This window comes from Mauremys reevesii, linkage group 4 (assembly GCF_016161935.1).
Source record: "Mauremys reevesii isolate NIE-2019 linkage group 4, ASM1616193v1, whole genome shotgun sequence".
Lineage (NCBI taxonomy): Eukaryota > Metazoa > Chordata > Testudines > Geoemydidae > Mauremys > Mauremys reevesii.
The window spans coordinates 135,792,018-135,804,415 of NC_052626.1; the positions used below are offsets into that span (position 1 = coordinate 135,792,018).

A 12,398-nucleotide genomic window follows, 5' to 3' on the forward strand; every position below is an offset into this window, starting at 1 on the left:
AGCACCAGATGCTCACTCATAAACAGGAAGAGGGTCATTGCGGTTTAAGATTTCAAATCTTAAGGGTTTTGGTGTGTTTCTACATTCTCCTTAATGCAAAAGACAAAAACCAGGATCTTTACTTGGTTTCAGACTCTGCCTAAATAAGTTTTTAAAACCACTCCAAGGTCTGAACAATGTAATACTTATACAGAACCTATTGCCACCAGGGCAGGTCTACATTGCTGGGCTAAGTCGACCTAAGTTACGCAACTCCAGCTACATGAATGATGTAACTGGAGTCCACGACCTTAGGTTGACTTATTGCAGTGTCTACACCATGCTGGGTTGATGGGAGAAACTCTCCCGTCAACTTACCTCTCGTTCCGGTGGAGTACTGGAGTTGACAGGAGAGTGATCGGCGGTCCAGGCTAGCTGGTCCAATTACGTACTTAGAGTTTCAGACAGGATTGTACTTGAGATGGCTAGACGCAGCAGCGGCTACAGTGCTATTTTTAGTATGCTGGCCTGGTCAGAGCTAGCACAACAGGTAAGTCTACCTGTTATTTCCGTGCTGGAAATTATACCTCCAGCTCCAGTAAAGACACACCTGAAGATGGTGGATCCAAAGAACTGCCCCTGCTCAGGCTGTACCTGTTAATTCCCAAAGGATAGCCTATCAATGCTGCACCTCCCAACACTCTGGGTCCTCAGAGACAGCAGCACTGAGTACCATTGATGGAACAGTAGCAATGAGCCTTCACTCCATATTACATGAAGACCCTCCAGTAGGGACTTGTTTCTGGAGTCAAAGCTGGAGATGCAGGGAGTTCCATTTTTAAAAGGGAGCCATTCTAACTTGGTGCTATTTCAAACAGGGCAGTGATGACAGGTTAGGAAATAGATTAAAATGCTAACAAAACCTCCCATTGGTCTGATGTGCTAATAAATAAAGTGTTAATAAACCTCCGGAAGAAGAAAGGCCTCAACATCAATGAGGGGTACTGCAGTTACAGGCACTGTTTAAAAGAAGATAGCCAAAAGCAGAGAGCTTAGTGTTTATGGTGTACTGGGCCAGCATACATCTGAAACAGGAGCGAGGCAAGCAGGGTTTTTATTGGTTGTGAAACTCACTGGTGTGTGGTTAGTCTATGTAGCACACACTCCCAATAAGCAGAATTTTGTCTTTTAAGGAAACTCAAATTAATGGGACTCTAGGAAATCAGCAAAATGATCCAGTGGCTTTTAGAATGTCTTTTACCATCTGTGCATGAAACAGTCTCAGCTGACCAGCTCTGTAATAGTTTACGGCCAACATCCTGCTCCGCTGCCTGTTATCTGTATATTTTAAAAATAATTTCAACTTTTGTTCATGGACCTGAACAATATAATATTGGATTTTCTCCTTATTCTCCCTCCACCCTTCTTGTCAAAGTGAATTTAGCCCGAAAGGTTGTGATGGCACACTGTTCATTGAGTCTAAAATTCTGCATTTATTCTCCCAGTCGGTACAGTGCAAGCTTTCTCCATACTACTCCCTGCCCATGCACCTCTATCCTATGCTGGATAGATCATCCTCATGGGGTAAGAAGAGATTTTTTAATTATTATTCTTTGGCCTCTGAGTTTACCGCTTGGTGCCAATTCTGGTGGTAGTTTTGTGACATGGACACATGCTCAATGGAACTAAGAAAAAACTACTTATGGAGCTCAACAAAAATACAGAGATATATAAACAACCTGATGCAAACTCCCCCTGGCCTGTTAGGTGAAAGTTGTTATCTACTGTGGAATACTAGAAAGATCTGTTTACCTAGGGCAAACAGTCTCCAATTTACGCTGTGACCTCAATACCATGCCTGCAATCTGCTCTCTCTCTCTCTCTCTCACCATAACTGTTCAGTATATTGCTCCCAATTCTCATTTCCTGCATTCAATCCTCAATTTTCCCCTGAGTTTCCAATCTTAGGTTTTCCTCAGGGCCCATATTGTAGAGGGACAGCTTAGTGGCATAAAACTAGATCTACTCACAGGATTGTAAGTGGGGGAACTGGCTGCTGTATTTAACTGCATTGCAACAGAATGCAAGGGGGGGGGGAAGTGAAGGTCCCACTAACTAAGCAGGAAGTGGGAGAGGAATGCAGCCACGCTCCACCCCATAATACCCTGGGTAACCCAGTTAAACCCCGCCTCGCATCCAGATCACTTTACTACAACATCCTTGAAGGAGATCTCAGAAGCAAAACTGCTTTACGCTGGCAACGAAAAGCCTTTGGGTAGCACAGAGTGAGTAAGTGGAGGGACCTGAGGAACGCTGAAAAAGTCTAAGGTACATTCCTACTGCTTTCACAGTGCTGTGGGTAAATCACTGGTATCTGGACTCCCACCAGTGGGTTGTCATTACAAGACTCAGGAGTAAACAGTGAGAGAGAGGAATACTGAAACCAAGTTGCCATGAAGTAGGGAATCGGCATCTGTTGCTGCTAAGGACTTCCCCCCTCCCTTCCCCTTTTATTATTTTCGGAGCTGAGCTGGGGAAAAAAGAAATAATGATTGCATTGTATACAGTGTTACTGGGAATAGAGTCTGAGGGCAAGAGCAAAAAGGAAAGACGACCTTAACAAGATAGAGTTGGAGCAGATGAGAAAGTCCTTTCCTTACCCCAGCACCAGAACACTGCAAAAAATCATTATGTTTCAGAGACTTGGAAGCTGCTGGTTAAAAAAGGAAAGAGGCAGCAGAGCTGGTGGCTAAGAGGATAGAACCCAGCTCTAGTTAATAGATGCAGGTAACTATGATAAAAATCTAAGTTGTCTTTTCAGAAAGATGGCAGTAGTGACACTATTCTTGGTCTGATGCTTTCATTTTTTTTGGTACTCGATTTACATGTGTTGGTAAAGGGGAGGATGAGTGCATCCCTGCCTCGTGCCATGCAGTCCCTCTTAATTTAAAAAAAATCTAATTGTCATTTCTGTGTTTATGAAAGATAAAGGATTAGCAACAATGCTTTGCATTAAGGTAGCATTTATAAAATGCTTTATAATTATTTATGAAATTATCCAGCATTTTATAGGATGTGTGATAAACTGATGTATTAAACAGGCATAGTAATTATTTCAGCAATATTAAATGTTGCTTTGTCAAATAATCATTTCTTAAATATGAAGAAAGCATTCATAAGTGGCTTCATAATTTAAGATGTTACTGGATTAGTGACACAAAAATCCATATCTTTTTTTCCTGAAGACACATGAAACTTTGTCCACAAAGCTCCTATATCTTGAAAATTAAAATATATATATTTTTAATTTAAGTATTCATTACAGAGGTAATGTTGGCAGCCAACTGGAAAATAAAAACAATACTAGAAGGTATTTCTTTAGCCTGGAATTGTGCAAACTTTCTTCTGTTTCAGAAATTCTCCCAGAGTCTAAAATAAATATGCCATAGAAAATGGCCCCTCTTTAAGACGCAGAATTTAATTTTAGAGTATTATTTAGAACCAACACCTTGGATTCAGACTGCCAAAAATATGGTAACTTTATGATCCATATCCTCCAGGAATGCTACATAGACATGAAAATTGGGCTGGGTATTCCCCAAGGGGAATGGTTTTGGAGGTTTAGTTGCAAAATTTAATTAAACTGAATCCTGATACCATGGGGATGAGCACAGCATTAGAACTAGAACAGGATATTGTGGATGTAATGTTGTCACGGAGTTTGTGGGGGGACAAGGCCCTGCACCCTTGGCTTCCTGCAATTCACCATGACTCTCAGCCAGCCAGTAAAACAGAAGGTTTATTTAGGTGACAGGAACACAGTTCAAGACAGGCCTTGCAGGTACAGACATCAGGACCCCCTCAGTCAGGTCCATCTTGGGGGGCCAGGGGAGGCCAGGAGGTCTGTCTGGCCTCCCCTCCATTTTCCCAGCCAGCTCCAAACTGAAAACTCTCCAGCCCCTCCTCTCCCTTTGTCTCTTTCCTGGGCCAAGAGGTCACCTGATCTCTTTGTTCTTCAACACTTTTAGTTGGCACCTTTGCAGAAGAGGGGCCCAGGACATTAGTTGCCAGGAGACAGGGTGTCAGCCATTCTCTGTGCAGACAGGATCATACTGGCCCCCTAGGGCTCTGCAACAATCACACACCCCTAGGCACTTGAGAAATGCATAGAGGAAACTGAGGCACCCACACAGCACTCAGGGAAAACGTTAAGAACATTCCCTCTTCGTCACAAATGTACATACATGAACACCCACAATACATGTGCACTCTCTCCCACTCATACACACATGGAGTAAAAAACAGCTTGCAAATGCAGTTTGTATCCTGCTTTGTGTTCTGCTACTGTAAATATTGGCGATACAGCATCTTCCCTGGATCTCCTCACTCCTGCTTAGGGCTGTAGGCTATTGTTCTGTAGCACAGCTCTCAAATGGAGCTATAAAGGTAAAGTCTCAAATGAGAAAGCAAATGTTAACTGTCACCGGGTGTGGGCTGTCAGGCGAATCTCCAGAAAACAGCATGAAGCTCTCCCATGTTGTGGCAGGCTCTGGTTTGGCTGCCGGGATCCAAACCACATTCTTATCGATTCATAGACAGATCCTTCGATTCCAAGGCCATAAAGGACCAGCAGTGGAGGAAGCTCCTTAAAAGTGGGGAGACCACCAGCACCCAAACTGTGGCCCTGCTCCCTGTGCCGCCCCTTCCACCCAAGATTGTGTCCCCCGCTTGCTCTTCTCTGCCCCCTACAGCCCATCGCTGACCCTTATGATCAGTAAAAAATGAGAGGGCTATGCCCTCCCACTTTTATAAGTGATGGGCCATGGTCCCCCTCCCCCCCATTCCGGTGGCCCTCTAAGGAACTATTGAGATCATCTAATCTGACCTCCTGCATAAAACAGGCCATAGAACTGCCCCAAAATAATTCCTAGAGCAGATCTTTAGAAAAACATCCAATCTGGATTTAAAAGTTGCCGGTGATAGAGAATCCACCACAATCCTTGGTAAATTGTTCCCGTGGTTGATTATCTTCATTGTAAAAATTTACATTTTATTTCTCTTTAATCTCCTCCGTGACCCTATATTGTCGCTGCCCTGATTCCTCAAGGGATAAGCCAGAGCTTACCTTGGATTTCAGGAAAGTTCACATCCAGACTTGGCAGCTAGGCCCAAGGGCTGGAATGAAATGGACCAAATCCCTGTAGCTGAATGTTGGGGGTAGTTCAGATCCATAACTGAATTAAACGGCTCAGATTCTTCTCCAGTAGAAAGATCAAAAGCTTCTAAAAGTAACAAGTGCAAAAAAGGGCCCCCTAGTCTCATTCAGTGCCACTATCTTTATGTAAAATCCAGGAAGCCCTTGCTAATTGTGAGCAGAAAAAGCTGAGGAGCATGCTAGCGTTGCTCTAATTGTTCTCACAATAGTGCTAGACCTGATGCCCTGCTTGTTACATTTCCCACTTTGGGCCATACTACCTGGGCCCTTTCCCATCCCAGTATACCAAACTACTAATTAAAGGCCCTACTAACGGCTAGTCTGTTTCATGATGCCTACAAGAAGTGAGCTAACAGCATCAAGTTACCACATTATACACTCCACTGGATTTCCCAAGCTCTCTTGTCTTCTCTGTATATCTTGACTGCAAGGCTGTTGGAAGTCAGGTACTCTCTCTCATTTCGTGACCTGAACACCTCCAAACACATTGAGGGTATATAGCAAAGAATAATGTTTACCTCAAGGATAGATTAGAGATAGGTGTACTAGTTCAGTTAAAGCAAACTGGCTCTTCCCTCACCTCAAAACCTTCATTCAAAATCCCAGGGGTTTGAAAGTGTTCAAGTCAATTCTGTAAAACAAAAAGGATGAAAACCCTCAGGAGAAACTGTCCTTGCAAGATTTTGCTGGTCAACATAACAGAACAACATCGGTAGGATAAGCATTCTCCTTCCCCACTTTTGGGGTCAAGGGAACTGGTAAGGCTCCCCCCGAGACAGGTCACATTTTCCCATAACATCCTGCCACTCTTATGTCATCTGCCACTGAGAGAGCAAAACCTCTACAAGTTCCAATATACCATCAGACAAACGGGAGAATGAATTATAGCTTTAAAAAGCCAATCCTCTGCCTGCCTTTCCCTTCTTCCTGCCATTTGAATAATATTTGGAAGAGTGCCACTCTTCTATAACCTGGAGATGAAGATTAAAAAAAAAAAAAATCAAGACCAGCAAAAATGTACATGAATTATTGAAACTATAGCTCATACAGGAAGTAGCGAGTCTTTATTTTCAGTAAGTGACCTGGGAGTAGAAAAATGACAATATAATGATGTTCAGGCACAACAATTATTTCATCATGATGGAGGAGCATAAAGTTTATCACTTTGATTACTACCCAGTTTTTTTGCCGGGTTTAGAGACTAATAAAACTCCTCCATGTGGGTTTCTGATGCTCTGTCTCTCCAGTTGGAACTGGCTCCTTGCCCTGAGGTGAAGGAAGGAGTTTGTCTTGGCAGATGTTTGGCGTTCTCTAAAGGTAAGTCTCTATGGATCTGGGAGCACACCTCTCAGCTCAGGCAGACCGTCACATATTAGCGCTCTGTGAGCTAGTGCACTAAAAATAGCAGAGTGGATGTTGGGGCATGGCAGGCAGCACAGATTGGACACCCAAATACAAACCTGCCTGACGCTGGAGCTTGGGTGTTCCTACGTCACTGCCCATGCCGCCACTTCCACACTGCTATTTTTAGTGTGCTAGCTTGAGCAGAGCTAGCGCAAGTCTGTCTGCTCAGGGTAGGAGGCTCACTCCCAGCTGCAGAGCAGTGATACCCTTCGATTGCTACTGTTTTTCACCAAGTCTCACATACTGAAGGGAATGCATGAGAAACACTAGGAAGTGTCTAGAACAGCAGTGGGGACTTGCCTTGTGGTGGGAAAGCCAGCAGGAAGGAGGTGTCCTGCATTCAGAGAAGTAGTCAGATTCTCTTGCACTGTAATCCCCCATCTCTCATAAACTCTGAAACTAAGCAAGTCCTGCAGTCTGGACGCTCCCTGACTCCCTGCAGGACAGTATAATGTAGTATCCTGTGGGACATCAGAAACTCTGAGGTTGGCTATGTATGTGCATTTTCCATACCATAACGGATATGGAATAGCCAAAAGGAGTTTGGGAGCACCTGGAATCCAAATCTTGCATGTTCAGGAGTTTTAACTGGAAACCTAGACTCTTTTGTAACTGCAGTGTTTTGTCCCTTGTAAAGTATTAAGAGGACGCAAAGGAGGAAATATTGTCTAGTGGGTTAGAGCAAAGGACTGGGAAGCAGGACTCTTGGTTTCTGCTTTGGCTCTGCCATTTTCTCATTGCATGACCTTGGGTGAACCACCACCTCCCTGTGCCTTAACTTCATTATATGTCAAGCAGAAAAAAGGTCTACCTGACAGTACTGGAGAAGCTTAATTAAGATTTTTGAAGTGCTTTGAGATCCTCAGATGAGAGATGCTGGGAAAGGGCAAAATATTAACACCTTAATGGATACATCAGGTGTTTTTCAAAACACAAAATGAAGGAGCTGCTGGAGCAACTACAGTGGTTTGGAAAATGTTTTTACAATGGAGCGTGTAGAAGAAAGTTTGTAACACTGAGCTCAAGTGTCCCAACTCCTTTGGGTACCAGAGAGGGAGCTGCTGCCTACCTTAACTCTAGCACCATCTTCCAGATGTTTTTATTTACTGCCCTGTATTACTTTGATCTGGTTAACGTGGTGTTACCATTTCCCTCTACTGGATAGAATCAGCACATCTCAACCATGCATCATAGGTCCTATTCTGCCTACATAGTCTAAGGCGGTAGGGGCCTGTGCTTTTGGAGGACAAAGATCTGAGTTCTGTCTCTGCTGTAGCCTTGACATTTTAGTGGCCATAACAACAGCTGTGAAATCCTGAGTGACTATGGATTTATTACTGTTTATGGGCCCAATCCAGCTCCTACTGAAGTAAATGGAAAGACATCTCCTGACTTCTGTGAGTGTTGGATCAGGTTCTATATCTGTAACATAGTTCAAGGTTTTTAAACAGTTTCAGCAGGGAGTGCTTGCAGGGACCAGTTGAACACCTGAAATAATAGAAGCAAGAAAGTTTTCTCCTTTCCTAAGAGGTAAACAAGCAGGGTCATTCTAGCTGGGATCTCTGCTCGCCAACAGACAATACACCTTTTACGAAGAATCTAAAAACAATATACAAGTGGTGACATTTTCTATGGAAAAAATGTTTAAGGGGCAGGGAGCAGCACTTCTCCAGCTTGATCTGTTTTGGGATTTCCTTGATTCCTTTTTGCGGATACAAACTAACACGGCTGCTACTCTGAAACTTGATTCCTTAGTAGTTATCATCCCGTAATTCTACTGCGTCAACACAGATGCCTTTTATGCAGTCATTTCCTTTTGAGTATGTTGGCATGACACTTTGCCCGCATAATATGTCAATACGAGGCACTTAACAAGAGTGAATAACTTTTATCTGGGGGGAAATGTATGGCTTAAGTGCTTTAAAAATGCAGGCATCACTCACCACATGCACTAGTTCTTTTTGGATATTACATCCATTAGATATAATTTCCCTCTTTTTGAAGAAAGATTAGCATATTCTCTTTGTCAATCAGTTTCTTGACCTTTGTGCCATCAGTTTATCTAAAAGACAGAGCCACCCTTATTCTGGTGCCCATGCTTTTCAGACCCTCCTTCATGCCACAACATAAGAGTGATATTTTTGACATTTTATATAGCAACTTTCCCTCAAGGGAATCCAAAGCCCTTTACAAACTGCACCAAGGACTCACTTCACACAGGACTGAAATGCAACCATCACTTGGGTAGAGTACAGTAGTTTTTGAGAAGCACACAGCAAATCTACATAAGAGTTTGGGACAGAAAATGAAGAAAATAGAATCCATTTAAAACTATGTAGGTAGGGGGAATTCAGGGAGGCACAATATAATTATCCAATACTGGAATTTTGTTACAATACAGCAAAATATAAACACAACAGGATTTTTGATGCCCAGCACTGGTTAGAACAGGGGTTCTCAAACTGGGGGTCGAGACCCCTCAGGGGGTCGCAAGGTTATTACATGGGGGGGGATTGTGAGCTGTCAACGTCGACCCAAACCCCACTTTGCCTCTAGCATTTATAATGGTGTTAAATATATTTAAAAAGTGTTTTTTAATTTATAAGGGGGAGTTGCACTGAGAGGCTTGCTACGTGAAAGGGGTCACCAGTAAAAAAAAGTTTGAGAGCCACTGGTTAGAACCTTATTTCTATATCTAATTTAGAAGACAGAACTTACAGCACCACCCTAACCTAGTACCATTCTGGGATATAGGTTTTATGATAACTCAAAGGGGAAAAGTGCTGCCTACTGAATTACTTCTTGTACCACTATGGATTTCCCTTAGAGGTCTCCCATGCAAGTACTGGTGAGGTTAACTGCTGCTTAGTTTGTGAAGTTAGGCAGGCAGATTACTATAGTCTAGCAAAGAAAGCTGCCCTTGTGCTGATAAATATAGACCACTTAGACACTTTTGATAACCTTACCAAAATTAGATTATTTTTCCACTCTTTGAGAATTCCCACATCTGCTGCATCAGCACTTTCTTCTTGTAAACTCATAGCTGAAGTCCCGAGAAGCTTTCACTAAGTCCAGTGTAGTGTTATCTATCACAACACTGCAATATTTGTGCCAGAAACCATCTATCACAATCAGATCTGATCCAACATTCATCCCACAATAATTGCATTCAGTGAGGATGCTTGTGCACAAAGCATCTGGGCAATTATAAGGATTAACTTCAATGTGTAGTGTATTGTGCCTTAATAGTGGCACCGTAGGGTCTGTAAATTATGCACAAAATCTGTAAACACACAGCTTTGTAAACTCCTCTCTCTCAGACAACAGAATAAGGTGTCAAAGCTCTGAGGTGACAAAATAAGGAACTCAGTCCAATCCCAGGATGTAAAGTAAAACAGCCTTCTCTTCTTAAAGGTGAACTGAAATGCTTTAAAAAAACAAAACCAACCAAACAAAAAAACCCAACAGTTCTATGTATGAGGCCTCAGGCCTTAACATACCATACTTCCAGAATATATGGATATATTTTATTTTCATTTCTGCATTACAGCCCCAAACTACAGCTCAAGAACCTGAGCTTTCCTTGCACAGGTTGATTGGCTCATAAAGACTTTAAATTAAGCAGAATACCTCTGCAACCTGTTCTAGTTTCTTGTAATTTAAAACAAAGTAGCATAAACTCAAGCATTGCTTCAATTACTTATCCCTAAATCATGCAGTAAAGCAGATTGACTAACTAGTATAGTACAAATATAGGAACAAGGGAAGGGCTGATAGCTCAACCTCTGAGTTACCTGGGAACTTAGAGACAGCTGCTTCATTGTCATGTATTCTTTTCCACTCTTCTCTTTGTGGTACAGGGTTTTTACTATAGTGCCACATGGGAGCCAGAAAGCTCTTTAGGCACACAAATGCCTCAAAACTCTCTTTAAGCACCTAACAATAGGGCATAGTTGGAGGGCTTGCTCCCTATGTTCTTGACATGAGCAAGTCTACGGAAGCCTGCTTGGGAGCTTGTACAGGTGCAGTGATTAGAGCTCATTACCAGCTTTGAGCTAGCAAAGTTGACTGGGAGCTCTAATCACAGAGAGCTGCTGGAAAGGAAATCCTTATGAGGCAGTAGGAGAGAGCTTAGGATCAAACTGCCAAGGGTCCTATTTGTAGCTATTTAAGGGACTAGAGCCCTTAACTCCTACAAGGCTTTTGTTTGTAGTGTGCTGCACTATCGGCTCCTGCATTGCATCATCCATACACTGATATTATCTTGCTTTTCTGAGAGCACAGACAATGAAATAAAAACCTTTGACTTCACTTGTAAGATTATGTAAGTAATGTGCTCAGAAATGCATTCAGACTAACCCCTTCCCCCATCCCAGGCTTCCTGGTGTCCTCTTTGTTTTTTGTTGGGGTTGTTATGCTGGTAACAAAGTGACAAGATACCAAGTTACTGAGCCTCAGTGGGCTTGCATGGGATCAGGGTTGGAGAGACAGCAGGGAACCCATCTTTTAGAGCAGAGCTGGAACGCTAAGCTCCTCACGGGGGTAGTCATAACGCATATTAACTTGTAGCTAGAAATAGAAACTTTCCATGTCTGTGTGCACAACATGCTTCAAAGGTAAAAGTCACCCTCTCAGGGCCCAGAGAGTGCCATGACACACTAGTGTGACATCACTGTCGGGTTGGCAGAAGCACTGGTAAACCCAAGAGATGGAAAGATGGACAAAACAAACTGACTCTTAAAAAGGGCTGCACTTTTCCAGCTCTCGCGTTCCTTCTGCATATGGATGTATTTTATTCATTTCCCCCCCCCCCAGTGTTTGTGTTTTCCCTCTGGTTTGTTTTTCTGCCCCCCCCCCTCCTTTTTTTTTTTTAGGTCCCTTTATCCACCTACTTCTCAGTCCAAAATATTTACGCTTTCTGATGTGGCCTTACTCCCTTTTCCCCTCTTTGTCCCTGTCTGCCTCTTCCCCTTCCCCTAATCCTTTGTTCTGTGAACCTGCCAGCTTTTCATATGCAGATGAGGAGTATGCTGAAGACTGAGCGGAGAAGAGCATGAGTTTCTAGTTATCAGCCTCCAAATACATAGGAGCCAAGGGCCTTGGAGTTTGGGGGGGAGGGGGGTGCTGAATGATCCAAAATGCCTTTCTCAGAGACCTTGGGAGTGGCTCATCTATATGCTGGGTCATTAGAAACCCAAGAGAAGCCTCAACTGAGCTATGCTATTGTCAGGTGCACATATAAATTAGCCCCGTAATTATACCATGTTCACAATTGCACTGTACTAATCACTCTAGAATGCTAATACTGCTTCGTCCTACCATCCCAGCCTGTGTGCATGCGAGGCCCCCCACTGCCACTCAGCACAAAGGTTTTGCCGGCGAATTAGTGAGCACTATTATGGTATGTTTTTCTTTCATTTTGAGGTTGGGCAGCACTCTCTGAAATGACAATAATTAACCCAGCTGCAAAACATGGCAAGCTGAGCAAATCCCTGTCATTTCCCTGAATGGGAGGCATTTGTGGGAGCCATTCCTTTCAATAAGGGTCTTTTGAGGGGGGTGCTGTTGTTGTGTTTTTGGCATTGTGATTGCAATAACAGATGCTGGAGGAGAGTGAAGTTTTAGTTCTGAACCTCTTGGTCTGCTCATTATTGCCACTGAGCGCTGCCACTCTTGCCCCTCCAAAGCTGGTGTTTAATAAGCCTCACTCAGCAGCAAGTATCAATTAATACTCAACCACCTTGGCTCAGGCTGAGTAACTGCAAAGCCACCGAGTTAAAGAAATAATAAGTGGAGAGCA

General features: G+C 43.1%; 1 protein-coding gene across 14 annotated transcripts in view; it reads right to left on the bottom strand.

Annotated features, from left to right (window-relative positions):
• The window catches only part of CD34 (CD34 molecule), a 103,345-nt gene extending 92,688 nt beyond the window's left edge, over window positions 1–10,657 (bottom strand). For 7 of the 14 annotated variants that reach the window (XM_039536750.1, XM_039536754.1, XM_039536749.1 and 4 more), the window contains exon 1: window positions 10,393–10,656. The gene's annotated coding sequence lies outside the window, so the exon portion shown is untranslated. Of the gene's footprint in view, window positions 1–5,774; window positions 5,826–10,392 lie in introns of all 14 variants that reach the window. The other 7 variants (XM_039536755.1, XM_039536753.1, XM_039536745.1 and 4 more) reach the window with 4 other exon arrangements.
• Between the last annotated feature and the right edge of the window lie 1,741 nt (window positions 10,658–12,398).